This window comes from Nelusetta ayraudi, unplaced genomic scaffold (genome assembly GCF_046127955.1).
Source record: "Nelusetta ayraudi isolate G7.1 ecotype Tasmania unplaced genomic scaffold, CSIRO-AGI_Nayr_v1 ptg000053l, whole genome shotgun sequence".
In the NCBI taxonomy this organism is placed as follows: Eukaryota; Metazoa; Chordata; class Actinopteri; order Tetraodontiformes; family Monacanthidae; genus Nelusetta; species Nelusetta ayraudi.
Genome location: NW_027466103.1, coordinates 4,695,771 through 4,708,850, shown reverse-complemented (window position 1 = coordinate 4,708,850; position 13,080 = coordinate 4,695,771). Strand labels below are relative to the sequence as shown.

The window sequence follows — 13,080 nt, the reverse complement described above, 5'->3', positions numbered from 1 at the left end:
AGACTTTATCATCACACACCCACTTATATTCCTATACCCTCATTAACAGCCTCGGCTTTGAAGCGTATTGTAAACATTACGACAGCAAGTCGCCGTGTTTCTCTCATTTCCAGCTCGCCGCCCATTAAATATGTCACTCCGTCGTCTGGCAAAGGCAGAGAGATGATGGTTCCGTGCCGGCCGGCGTCCGCGTGCGTCCATTCACCGCCGACCTCACGCTGTGCGCGACGACGCCGTGTTGGGGATGAAAGAGGTTTTACGGCACATGCCAATACTACGCCTTTGTATTCATTCAAAACAAACGAGGGGGGAAAGCCAAGCGTGATCTGTTTCAGCAGTGAGCGGTGGTCGCTCGCTCGCCGCTAACCCAGCCAGCGGGACTGAGTATTTTCAGGGCTTTTTTGGCTTTTGGAACACTTGTTTTGCTTCTTTTTTATTTTAAACCGAATTGAAAATTCCGGTCATGAAAGTTGTTGTGAGAAATTAGCTGCAACTTATTGTTAATGCCGCCTGCTGCCCATTTATCTGTATACAAACATGACTTGGAGACAAAGGATTGGAAGAGAGCTTCAGCACCAACTGCACTCCTCAATTCTTGATGTTTGTAATTTTAGGGCATTAAAAGCACTAATTATGTAATCTACTTGATTTGCCTTAATGAGCCTCTCACAGCCTGTTCTTAAGCAGGCTGGGGTGCTGACAGGTATATAAAAAAAAAAAAAAAACTGTTGCAGTCCTGCGTTGTTGTTTGATGTCCTCGCTCATTTAGCAGTTCAACACTGCCCTTACAACGGCGCAGACAGTGAACTTGTGATTCTCCCTGCGGTTCTAATTGCCACTCTGGCTCTGACTTGTCTCCTGTAAAGAAAGCAAAATAAACCTATTACTACGTCTCCACATCTCAATAAACAATGTCACCCAAGAGGGAAATAAAACAGCGTTTGTCGTCTCAGTGGCTGTCATTGAAATAAACCAATTTACATTATTTCCCCGAGTCGGTCCCAGCCGGTGGGTGCGACGCTCGCTGAACCTCCTTTCACTTGCCGCCTGACAGCCGCGTCACTTTGTTCCCCGCGACTATTCAGTCCTGCGCAGTTTGTGGTGAGCGTGAGGCTGATTGCGTTGGACAAATGCATCACAACACGCTGACAGCAGCACCACTCTGTCGTGGCGCAGCGCAGCGCAGCCCGGGCCCTTTCCCTGCTGAGTTTCCACCGCGGCTGGCGGTCACCGCTAATAGTTGATTATCCCAAAGCTAAGTGGAGGTCGATCCTGGAGGTAGGCCTGGGCCAAGGGCTCTTGCAAGTCCCCTCCCTCCTCAGCTGAGTGTAATGTCATTTAATCAGAGGTGGCAGACATCACATTCTATACTTTAGTAAAGGTACGGATACTGACAAAAGAAAAAGTACTGATTCAACTTCTTTATTCAAGGAAAAGTAGGAGAGTACAGCTTCTGAAATGTGCTTAACTACAACAGCTAAAATGCCTTTTTTTGCAATTAATGAAACAATATATTTGTTCATTTTTTTTGCAAAAATGAAAAAGATGTGAGAGAATAGTCTGGACCCAACTGAAAAGTCTTGCGTGAACATGACTGTATCATTTTAACAGCTTTGCTACTCTCAATACTATTTTTCTTCTTTTTCAACTGCAGCACAATCAAACTGTAATCAGTCGTTTCTATGACCAGTGAGCTGTTATTGGAGGTTTGCACTTTTAATAACAATGGACCGTGTTATTTTCTTAATTTTTATTTTTCTCTGCACTGAAAACGTACTGAGCAGTGACCCTGGAGCTGAGGTCTTCTAAAATACGATCCAATATTCTATTTAGCTACACAACAGCAGAGTTCAAATAGCTCCACTTGGAGCAACAGCAACTATGATGAATAATAATGAGTGAATTGCTTTGAACAGAATTAGTATCTTTTTAAAACAAAAGGAACACGTGTGTTATTCCAAAGGAAGAAGTATAATAGAAATACTCAGGTCAGGTGCAGCAGTATTTGTACTTTGTTACTTCCCACCTCTGAATTTAATGACATCTAAACTTTTTAACCACATTCCAGGCAATTGAATGAGTTTGGATATGTTGTAGTTGTCTTCCCTTGCTGCGCCTTTTCCATCATTAATGGGCGTCATCAGTTCCCGTCAATTAAACATGTCATCCGCTGCTCGTCTACCTGACCGAGGGGAGTTTTTTTTTTTGTTTTTTTTTTAAAAAAAGCGATGTCGCCCGGGTGCTGTTTCAACCCTCTGTGGCCGCTGCTGGCGTTGTCTGCACACAGCGGAGCAGCGGGACTCTCATCGCCTGTAGCGCTGCTGTAATCCCACATTTGAAGTGGATCTGTTCGGTGGTGGTGGGGTGGAGGGATGGGAGACAAAGCTTCCCCCCCGATCAGGTGTCCGCCACCAAAGGCCTAAAACTCTGCCGGCTGCCCTGCGGGAAGGAGGTGAGGGGGGTGTGTGTGGGGGGGGGGGGGGTGTAGGGGGGTTTCTCGCAGAGGAATCAAGGTGAGGGCGACGTCTGGTCTGAACCGGGCGTCTGTGATCACCTCCGGTGGCGGCGGTGGCAGCAGCGGCGGCGGAGGTCGGGCTCGGATCACGTGCGGCGGCTGGTCGGGTCGCTTGTCCCACAAGGTCGACGCAGTGAATTCTGACGTGGTTTGTTGCATCTCCTTCCCCCAGCAATGCTCCACTGACCTACTTCCTTTTTAATCCCTCGATGTGACTTTAATTGACTAGAGGGAGGGGCAGGGAGGAGAAAGGGGTGTGTCTGTGTGTTCTAGGTGGGCGGGGGCAGCGGGTGCAGAGAAAGGCGAGGGGAAGGAGGGGGGGCCTCCGCCGGGTGTAGACGGGAGGGGCTGTGGAGGGCGGGGGGGGGGGTACGCAGGAGCAACCAAGAGAAAGGGAGATTTGAGGGCTTGAGTGATTTCCTGCTGCCACTGCTGTGTTCGGGCCACAAATTAATTTGATTCTGTTATGTAACTGTAATCATCATCCTCTCTAATCACATCAGTGGCTTTGTGAGACACCCAAAATAGAGGGATTGTGAGCTTGACAGGGGGGCGGGGCAAGCCAAAGGCCCTGGCTACCGCAGGCCAAAGAAAATAAAAGGGCTGTGGAGCAGCAGCAGCAGCAGCGAAGAGGGGGAGGGGGGAAAAAAGCCAGATGCCCCAAAGGAAAGAGAGAATTTCCACTGACATAACCAGAAAGGCGCATGGTTAATCAGTTAAATCTATTAACATTTCATTTAAGTCCAGTTTGTCCTCAGTCATCTGCATCTCATCATGAACCTTATTTTTTTAAGGAACCTTTTTTAAAAAAAAAAAATCAGTTACCTAATGCTACGTTAAACTGCCGTTGCACAGCAAGTTTAGCGTGTATCCTAAGGCAGCTGCATTCAGTGGACGCAACATTGACAACTGTCAATGTTGCGTCCACTGAACAAAAAAACAAAACATTTGTGTATTGAAGTTTCTTTCTTTAAAAAAATCAATTTTATTTCTCGTATCTGCAATTTTTACTAGAAGAACATCAAGTTTGAAATTAGCTTAGCTTAGCTTTGTATAGCAAGCCACCCTAGGAAGGATATGAAGTCAGCTTATTATCAGGATAATCAGCTACAAGCAGTGATTGTTAGCCACCTGTTACAGTCGCTGTTCTGCTGGCCTTTCAGATCCGATATCGTGCCTTAAATTGTCGCAAGGAACTCGTAACAAAACTAGCAAGTTTGTGACAGATGTGATGTGAAAGTGTGTGATGCTGCGGGCCATCCCCACTCTGTCACACTGCAGTCAGAGCAGTTTCAGTAGTGAGGCCTCTCCACCAAAACTTGTTCTCTTGATTAAATTTAATTTTGCAGCATTTTAATACAGTCGTCCATCAAGTATTTTCTTGTTTCTTTCTCTGTTTTTTTTTTTATTATTATTGTTGTTTTGATTTAAATGGGATAGCTACTTTGTCAATTCCCAGTTTCTAACTCTTATTGTTATTGTTTTATTTATTTTTTTCTAGTTTATGGTGCATTAGTGACAACAACCACCGCAATAACAACCTCATATCGCACTTTTGATTGTTTCTTCTCTACATTCTGCACTCTCGCCACCTCTGAATTACTACTTATGTGGGAGGAAGACATGCCAAAAGCTCACATGAGGAGAGGCGCGTGCACGTGTGGAGTGAGAGTGCGTGATGAGTCAGATCTCACACACTCACTCCACACACACTGTGCACGAGAGTTGGCTTTCACCACTTAAAGTGGGAACTTAAAACGGAAGCATCTGCCATTCGCGTCTTTGTTTTACATGGCAAACCTGGAACGCTGTACCATGCCAGACCAGCGGTTGGCAGTGTCAGGCTGTAGGAGCAGATTGTGACGTAGAAAGGCAACGCCTAGACAAGAGTAGCGACAGTGCCGTGCAGGTCATTCTGATCACAGTGGTGATGCTGCAGATATTTACCTTTGAATTGAAAAGCTGTAATACCATCAGCACAAACATGCACAGGCCAAGCCGTGCCACAGTCGTTCTGTCGTCCTTGTACGTGCACGCGTTATTTGACTGAAACTGTGATGTGGATGGGCGGCGCGGGCAGTGACATCACCGCACTCTCAATTTGCGTAACAGGTAAAAAAAAAAAAAAAAAAAAGCCTCATCAAAAGATCTCACTCCTGCAAGCGTTCTCACAATACGTGCTGCAGACTCAGAGGCCCCAGCAAGAAATCGTCACGTAAAAATCAACCGAGTCGTGGTTTGCGGCATGCAAATGTAGCCGTAGCCGCACCTCGGTATATATACAATATGGAGATTTACTCCGACAGCGGCGGTGTAAACAATCTCGGAAGATGTTTTCCACGGCAGACGTTTGACCTTTTTGCGTTTGCTAAAGCACAGGTGTCAGTAATAACGTTAATAAAGGCCGTCTGCCACGGAGCGTCCCCGCAGGCCAGCCGCGGTAAGGCGACTTGCTCACGACAACATCCCTGGAAAGGCTTCATCTAAATGGATCGCTGCCAACGTTGCTGCTTAAGTTGCTTTCATTAATTGTCCCTGAGCATTTCCTGCAATGAAATGTCAAACTGTCTGCTGGGATAAAAGTCATTTTGCCAGGGAATATTATTCACCGGTGGACAAGAAAAAAAAAAAGGGTGGTAAATTGACACAACATGATGAGGGATAATAGAATTAATTATTCCTTTGGGAAATTAAGGGTTGTTGTTTGTCAAATTATTTATTTGTTTATTTTTGAAATTATAATTATTGCTGGCTAATTGCTAACGGTGTTTTCGTTTTCAAATGTGACTCTGGGCACATTATGAATGGGACCTTAGGAGCATTTTTTCTTTTTCCTAATCCATTTTAGCACCTGGTAGTAACATCAAGTGAAGGTTAAGCTTATGTCTACAATCTTTTGACGCCACATTTAAAAAACAAACAAAGCAAAACACATTTTAGCCGCTATTAACTGCACCTCCAGGGGGCGCTTCATTAGTGCGTCTATGACTGGAAAAATCGACAGGTAGTGAAGGCAGACGCATCGGTCAGGCCACCGTCTGGCTGGAGGGAACACGCTCACTGATCCATTACTCTGTGTTATCAGAGAAGCGCTTCCTGGCCGCTGCCAGATGGGCCGATGATGGAGCGCCGCTCCTTCGTCTTTCACAACGTACGGATGCCGACAGACACGAGCGCGTCCGCCGGTAAAGGAGCACGATGATGTACATTGTCTTTCAGGCGGCCGGCCGGCCGGCCGTGACTCTCCCCCGCTACCCCCCCACCCCCCCTATCCCCCAAGTTGTTGCAGACGGGTTCAGAGGTTAACTGATTGGTGAAGGCTGTCTCTGGGGGGCTTGATTGGGGGAGGCTGAAGACCCTGTTAGTGTCCTCTGCAAAGTGCAGTCCTGTGTCACATACTGACACACTCGTGTTTGCCTTGAGTACCATCGGGTCCTCTGTGGTGTCCTGGAAAAAATAAATAAATAAAAACCTGCTGTCTGCAAAATAGAAGAGGGGGGGGGGACTCTCCATGTCTGGTTCTTTGGTCTCAAGCTAAGCTGGATGAATTCAGTCCTGGTAAAAAAAAAGTGTGTTCATACATATGTTTGTGTGTGTGTGTATGTGTGTATGTGTGTGTGTGTGTGTGTGTGTATGTATGTATATACATGTATATACATACATACACACACACACACACACACACACACACACACACACACAGTTTTTTGGTGGGATGCAGCATCCTCAGAGGTGTCTTGCTTCCTGTTCCTGTTGATTCTTTTTGATTGTTGTTCTGCTTTTCCCGTCTGTACTCACCAAACCTGGGTGACAGCCTTCATCTAGACTTAGGCTGCAGACGGACGGCGCTTCGTATCCCCCCGTTAGCGCGCGGCGCTGTGACAAATGCACATGGTACTCATGGCTTTTGCTTTGCATCAGAACGGCCCGGCCGCCCCGCGTGTCATGTGTTTGTTGTTGTGGAAAGGCAGGAGGCTTGCGGTGTGCCTTCTCCCCTCCAGCTGAAACCTGTCAGTCCCCCCCCCCCCACCACCGACACACACACACACACACCCCCACCCCCACCCCCGGGGAGCCCAGTCCAGGTTTGCAGGACAGCTGAGGCAGCCCTGACAGGCCGGCTCATCTCGTTTGGAGCGAGCGCACGCCGCTTTGCCGCTCGCTGCCTGGACAGGATTTGTTCCCTTCCTGCCACTTTACATCCACGAGCTCTACATTTAATTAGAATCACTTGTCATGTCTCGTATATCACCTGGGCCTCTCGGTGTCAGCTGTCAGCCAAAGAAATGCGATAGTTATTCATTGCTCTGCGGAAGTGCAACAGCAAGGTCACGGGACGGGATGCACCTTGAGCCAACTGTGTTTAACGCTCGTGTGTGTCGGCACTGGCCGCGCAGTGTCACGGACAATTGGTTTTTTTTACATTGAGCTCGCTCGATGCATTATGCACTAATGAGCCCATTCGATTAAGCATATTATTAACAGTGGGCTACATGTAAAACTGAGGTGAGAGTGGCAGGGGCTTGGTCAGGATGCGGCATTGCACTAATTGGTAAGACAACAATCATTATGTGTACATTAGGATAAACACGTTTAAAGAGCAATTGCTAAAGATCCAATTTCAAACTTTAAAAAACTTGCAATTGATCTACTTTTCTAATCTACCTTGTGGTAAATAACAAAAGTGAGTCTGAACTTTCAGGTATGTGCTGCAAGCTGATGTTTCATTACGTGCCTTAAAAAAAAACACACACACATCCGGCACCAGAGCTTATGAAAATGATTTGGTTTTCCTCCTAATTCTTTTAGATTTTTCCCTAAAAATGTAGATATTTTCTCTTTTACCTACCGGCCTTTAGAGGGAGAGAGTGTGTAGCACACTGTTAGCATCAGTATTTAGCATTCTTTTTTATTGGTCAGTTTGGCAGTTCTGACAGTCATGCCATGACTGAAAAAATGCTGAGCCTTCGATGCGATGCTGCTAAAACTGTCCGAGGTTCTCGTCCTGCAGCTTTGAAGAACTCAAATAAAGCAAAGATGAATCAGGCAACTCTGTGGCTCCGGGGGTGCGAAGACATGACCTTCGCTCTCCCATAAGACTGTACAGACACAGCGGATGCAACCACCGCCGACCTACGTCCACATCTGTGCGCCGGCTGTATGCATTTTTAAATGCTCGCTAGAGATGTTGGGCCGCTCGTGCGCCCCTGGCCGGGTGTCTGCGCCTTGTAGCATGTTTGTTTTCGCTTTGGTAACTTTGTCCCTGTCCCTTTAAATGGTGATGCGTGTGTTTTTCCGGTCCCTCTCTGGTGCTTTGTCTCTGTCTGTCTCTCGTTCTCTTCCTCTCTTCCTCTCTTCCTCTTGCTATAACAGCCCGGTTATATAACTGCCTTCTCTCCCACTCTGACATCCGAGAGCTTTTGCAGTCAGCTGACAGAACCCGAATGTCTGCTGGTAAACACACCGTGCTCTCTTTCTGTTCTACTCACACACGCGTATATATGTATACATATAAATATATAAATATATATATATATATATATATATATACATATATATATTTATTTATACATATATATGTATATTTATGTGTGCGTGTGTGTGTCTGTGTATGTATGTATATATATATACACATATATATATATATATACATATATATATATATATATATATATATATATATATATATGTATATACATATATATATATATATATATATATATATATGTATATACATATATATATATATATATATGTATATACATATATATATATATATATATATATATGTATATACATATATATATACATATATATATATATGTATATATATAAATATGTATGTATATATATATATATATATATATATATATATATATATATATATATATATATGTACATATATTTATATATATATATATATATATATATATATATATATATATATATATATATATATATATATATATATATATGTATATATGTATATATATATATATATACAGTACATATATATATATATTCACTTCCTCTTCAGCCCTCCCGCTCCAGACTCCTCAGCGATTAGGGATTGATTCTCTCCTCTGTCCCTCCGCTTCCATTGGTCGGGCTTCATATCCCCAGGCCAGTTTCCACATATTAGCACCCGAGGCCAAGGGAGGCGGGCAGATACGCATTGCCTGCCATGGCCCATGGATCCTGCAAGCCAGTGAAAAATGAGCTTGGGAAAGGCAATAAATTGCATCCAATTTAAAGATGAAGGCAGAAATAAATTTCTCTTTTCTGAAGTCGGAAGAAAGGGAAAAAAAGACCCGAGATAATTTCGGTTCCATCTTTTTTTTATGTGGAAATTTCTTTGAAATGTCCTTTTTGTGTCGTTGGTATTCATAAAATAATTACATGTCTCTAGTAGGAAGTGATTTTTTTTTTCTTTTCTAATGTGTCGGCAGGTTATAAATATAATCATTTTGGTCTCTGCTTGTGTGTTTTGCATCTGACTTGAAATGATTTGAGGCAGAGGAGACATTTTGGGAAGATACACTTATCAGAGGTGATTTAGCACGCGCACACGCGCACGCACTCACACACCCTCCCCCTCCCCTCCCCATTTCTCATCATTGCATTATCCTAAATGAACTGTCCAAGAGGCTTAGGCTCTCTCAGCTCGGCGCCGCAGAAAGTCTGGGAGAATGAGCGAGTGTGCGAGATAGTCTCAGAAATGATGAAAGGAAGCTTCTAGTAATGACCACATCAACTTTCTACCTCTAACTTTCACCGCCCGTCCCCCAAAAATATTCTCCGAGGCCCGCGTGGCTCCTTCGGCAGGAACTTCATAAATGGCTCCTGAAGCAACGCCGAGCTTGGAATTTGGCTCCGTCCCCTCAGCCCGAGAAGATTTGCCGCTGCGGTGTAAAAACCAATGGAGAGCCCATCACTCTTCTCTCCCAGCGGTGATGTGCACGCCTCCTATTAGTCTCTGAAGCCCAAACTCCAGGCTGAAATGTTTCCCTTTGTGCTCAGGTAGGGAGAGAGAGAGAGAGAGAGAGAGAGAGCCTTGTGTGCCAGTGCTTCCCTGTGTATTACCCGGGCCTGCCAAAAAAAAAAAACACCTGCGGAAGAGACATGAGGGGATGCACTCTGGAGAATTGCATCCCATTCTGTTTTTCTTTTCTCTTTTTTATTCCTCCCAGAGATGTTTCGTCTCAGTTAAAAGGCAGTGTTTCTCAACGCCATTTCAATGTGCTGACACCCCAACTGTGAGCTGTTGAAACTGGCAAAAAAAAAAACACACACACAAAAAAAAAAACATTGTCAGCGCGGCGGTGTTGTGGTGCCACTGAACTCCAGAAGTTCAACATGAAAGAGGTGATTGTGTGTATGCTACGGTGTATTTACAGACAACACCGCCATGCTGTTGCTCATCACTGGCTTCACCCTCGGAGATGAGTGACGCCTAAATGGGCGAACACACTTTGTTTGCCGCCGCACTCTGTCAGTGTTTACCTTGGATGGCGGCGCCGGCGTTTCTCCGCGTCGCATCCAGATAAGCGCAAATGGATTTACAGTGCCGGGCTTTAGATTGTTTGCCGTGTCGGATTGTGTTTTTAATACGCTGAGCCATGGCTAATGGGACACTGACAACATGAGGAAACACACAAGAAGAAATTGCTTGGATGATGATGAGGATGATGAGGATGATGATGATGATGATGATGATGATGATGGTATGTTTACTGTACATGCACTTCTCTGGACACAGTCCAGGAGAGAGGTTCCAGGGTAAAGGATTGATAGGCAAAAGGAAGAATAACGTAGGCAAGAAGTGAAACAGTGCTCGCTGGTCTTTATGCTGCTTCATGTGACCACCAGACTTTGCTCTCCAGGTCACATGAACATTTGTTATTATACCACAACAACGCCGCTTCCACAGAGGGATCCTGTTCCCTGCTGCACCGCAGGAAAGCCCGAGCTGAGCGAAAGCCTTGTGTCTTTTCTCGCGTGTCCTCGTGTGTCCCGCCTTCTGAAGGTTTGTGAGGCCGCAGCTTTCCAGACAAAAGCCCGCTTGTGTTTTTCTCCCTGTGTGTTGTAAATCACAACCGATATTGAAGGAAATGAGCACTTGTGCGTTTGTTACGACCTTTCTGCTAATGTCACTTCCTGATAAAGTTGGAGAAAATACTCCATTTTATCTTCTAAGCTTATATTTGATGAAAATGTCTTCAATTTTTGGAATAGAAATTCAGGCTTGAGTTGATAGAGATAAGATAGCGGGATTTAAGCACCTCGCTGTCAGGAAAATCAATATTTTACCAAATATCTTTGCACCTTGATGCCTGCTGATTTTTATTCTTTCAGTTCTGAGTTAATTAAATTATAACCTAACGTGATTTCAAGACGCATTAAAAAAAAAATCCCAGACATCCAGGTCAACCCCTGCCTATCAAATACCTGCAGTTAAACTAGACATCAAATCAATTATTAGTGATACATTTAGAGATAGATGTCAGACCCCGGGGCCAAACAAAACTAGTTTCAGACTGTGTGCTCCTCCTGACAGGGTCAAACCAAACATCTTGGGGAATTTAATCATACACACAAAAAAAAATTCAAATAATTTAAGAATTGGATATGCAGTGAAATCTGTCCAATTTTGAAAATGTGGCATTAGAATTTGTTGGTGGCATCACTGCAGTGACTAATGATAATAATGATAATCATAAAGTCAACAGCTTTTGCCATCATGAGGTTGATGCAGCAGTGCGCCCACACTTGTGTTGTTCATCTAAGCAGGCAGTTAGCTAAGCTCAGCTGATTAATAAATAACCATGCCAGGGTCGCGGATCAGTGCTCCTCTAATGTGCAGAGACTCTCTCTGCCCACCACTTCCTGTTGCGTCTACATTCCACATTGCCGTGTTGGGGGAGGGGGATGGTGGGGGTTCTCCTCCCCTGTCTATCAGCGTGTCGTGGCGGCGTCTCAGCGTGTAGCCGTCACTGCCCGCTGCGGCGCTGAGCTCCGCCCCCTCCGACCCGCCGCCACGTTTGTCTGCCGGACGCAATCGGACGTCGCTCCCTGCGGCTCCCTGCCAGCCCCGCCCCTCCTAAACATCCCCCCCCCCCCCCCCCCCCCCCCGAACCCATCACCCCCCAACCTTCGCAAGTGTAAATTATGTAAGTGCAGGGGGAGCGGCGGCGGTGAGGCCGGCAGTCGTGGCATTTCCGAGGCCGCATCAGCTACACCAAATGCATTTTTAACTGGGGTTTGTTTCCAGAGCAGCCTGGCTAGACATGGTGAAGGCACCGCCAGGGTTAGTGGGTTCACCCCGCCGACTGTACTCCAGTCAGGAGCTCAAGTCTTCAAATGCGCCGTCTGTGTACTTGTGTAGCCATGCAAGGGAATTTCACCGTCCTGGCCCAGACGCGACTCAGGCCCAGTGTTTAGCCACTCTCATGAAATAACAATAGAGAAGCACTTTAAAAACGCACATCTCTCTCTCTCTCTCTCTCCTCTCTCTCTCTCTCTCTCTCTCTCTCTCGTCTTCTTTTTTTTAAAGGCAAGTAGCAAGACAGATGTACTTTATATTAAAGCCTTTTCATGTTTTTTTATTCCTTATTTCTCCGCGAGCCAGCACCATGATTTAAGATATTTCTTGTAGTTCTTTTTGATCATGTTCTCTAAATACCCTTCTTGTTCTTCAAAGCTGATCCTTTGGGCATGAACTTACCATGTGTATTTGTGCCGGGCAGACAAGACATCTTGGCCTTTATCTTTCATGTCTCTCATCTTTGCAGGAGCCCAGTCGAAACAGAGAAACACGGCCCATGCAACAGTGCTGAAAAGTCAAATCAATAATTAATGTCATCAATTTATAATTTTAAGCAAAAAAAAGAAATTGCAAATATTTAATGGTTCCAACGTCTTGGAATCTTTCCTTTAAATGTTATCGCTGAAAACATAGTTTCTTCTGCTTGAGCTCACGTGACACTTGGCTGCTGAGTCATGTGACTTTCAGCGGAGGGAAAACAAATCTGCACGACAACAGAGCGGAGCAGAGGAGGAGGGTGTGAAGCGGAGCGATGTTTGTGCGGATATTTTTATTTGTTGATAAAACAGAAACAAGCTGGCAAACACTGAACAGTGAGGAGCAACTGAAACTAAAGCATCGACTCATCGCGCTCCTCTGATGCCAACGACAACACTGGGATCAACCAGTTAGCATCGGCCCAAGTGGCGTCCGCAGTGCAAACGTGGAAAACTGAGGGTCAAAGGCAGACAGAGACGGTTGCAGTGGACCTCAGAAGCTTTTTGGTCAAACTAAACACTTGCTATGTTTTCAAATCAGAGAAAACGAGAGGCGTGCGCCAATCTTTTTTCTGTTTTCTCTGAATTTGTTGTGGTCGTCCCCACACAGCGAGTGAGTTGCCATAAGTGAGTTTGTCCCATCTGCCAGGCAGAAATCAATAAGCGCCCGTCACGCCACGCTGATTTTAGTCTGGCTTCTGACGAATAATTAAAGAGCCGGTTTAGCGGCGCACACACACACACACACACACACAATCATGATG

General features: G+C 45.2%; 1 protein-coding gene across 1 annotated transcript in view; it reads left to right on the top strand.

Annotated features, from left to right (window-relative positions):
* The window catches only part of roraa (RAR-related orphan receptor A, paralog a), a 193,611-nt gene that overhangs the window by 99,909 nt on the left and 80,622 nt on the right, over positions 1-13,080 (top strand). The window lies entirely within an intron of this gene.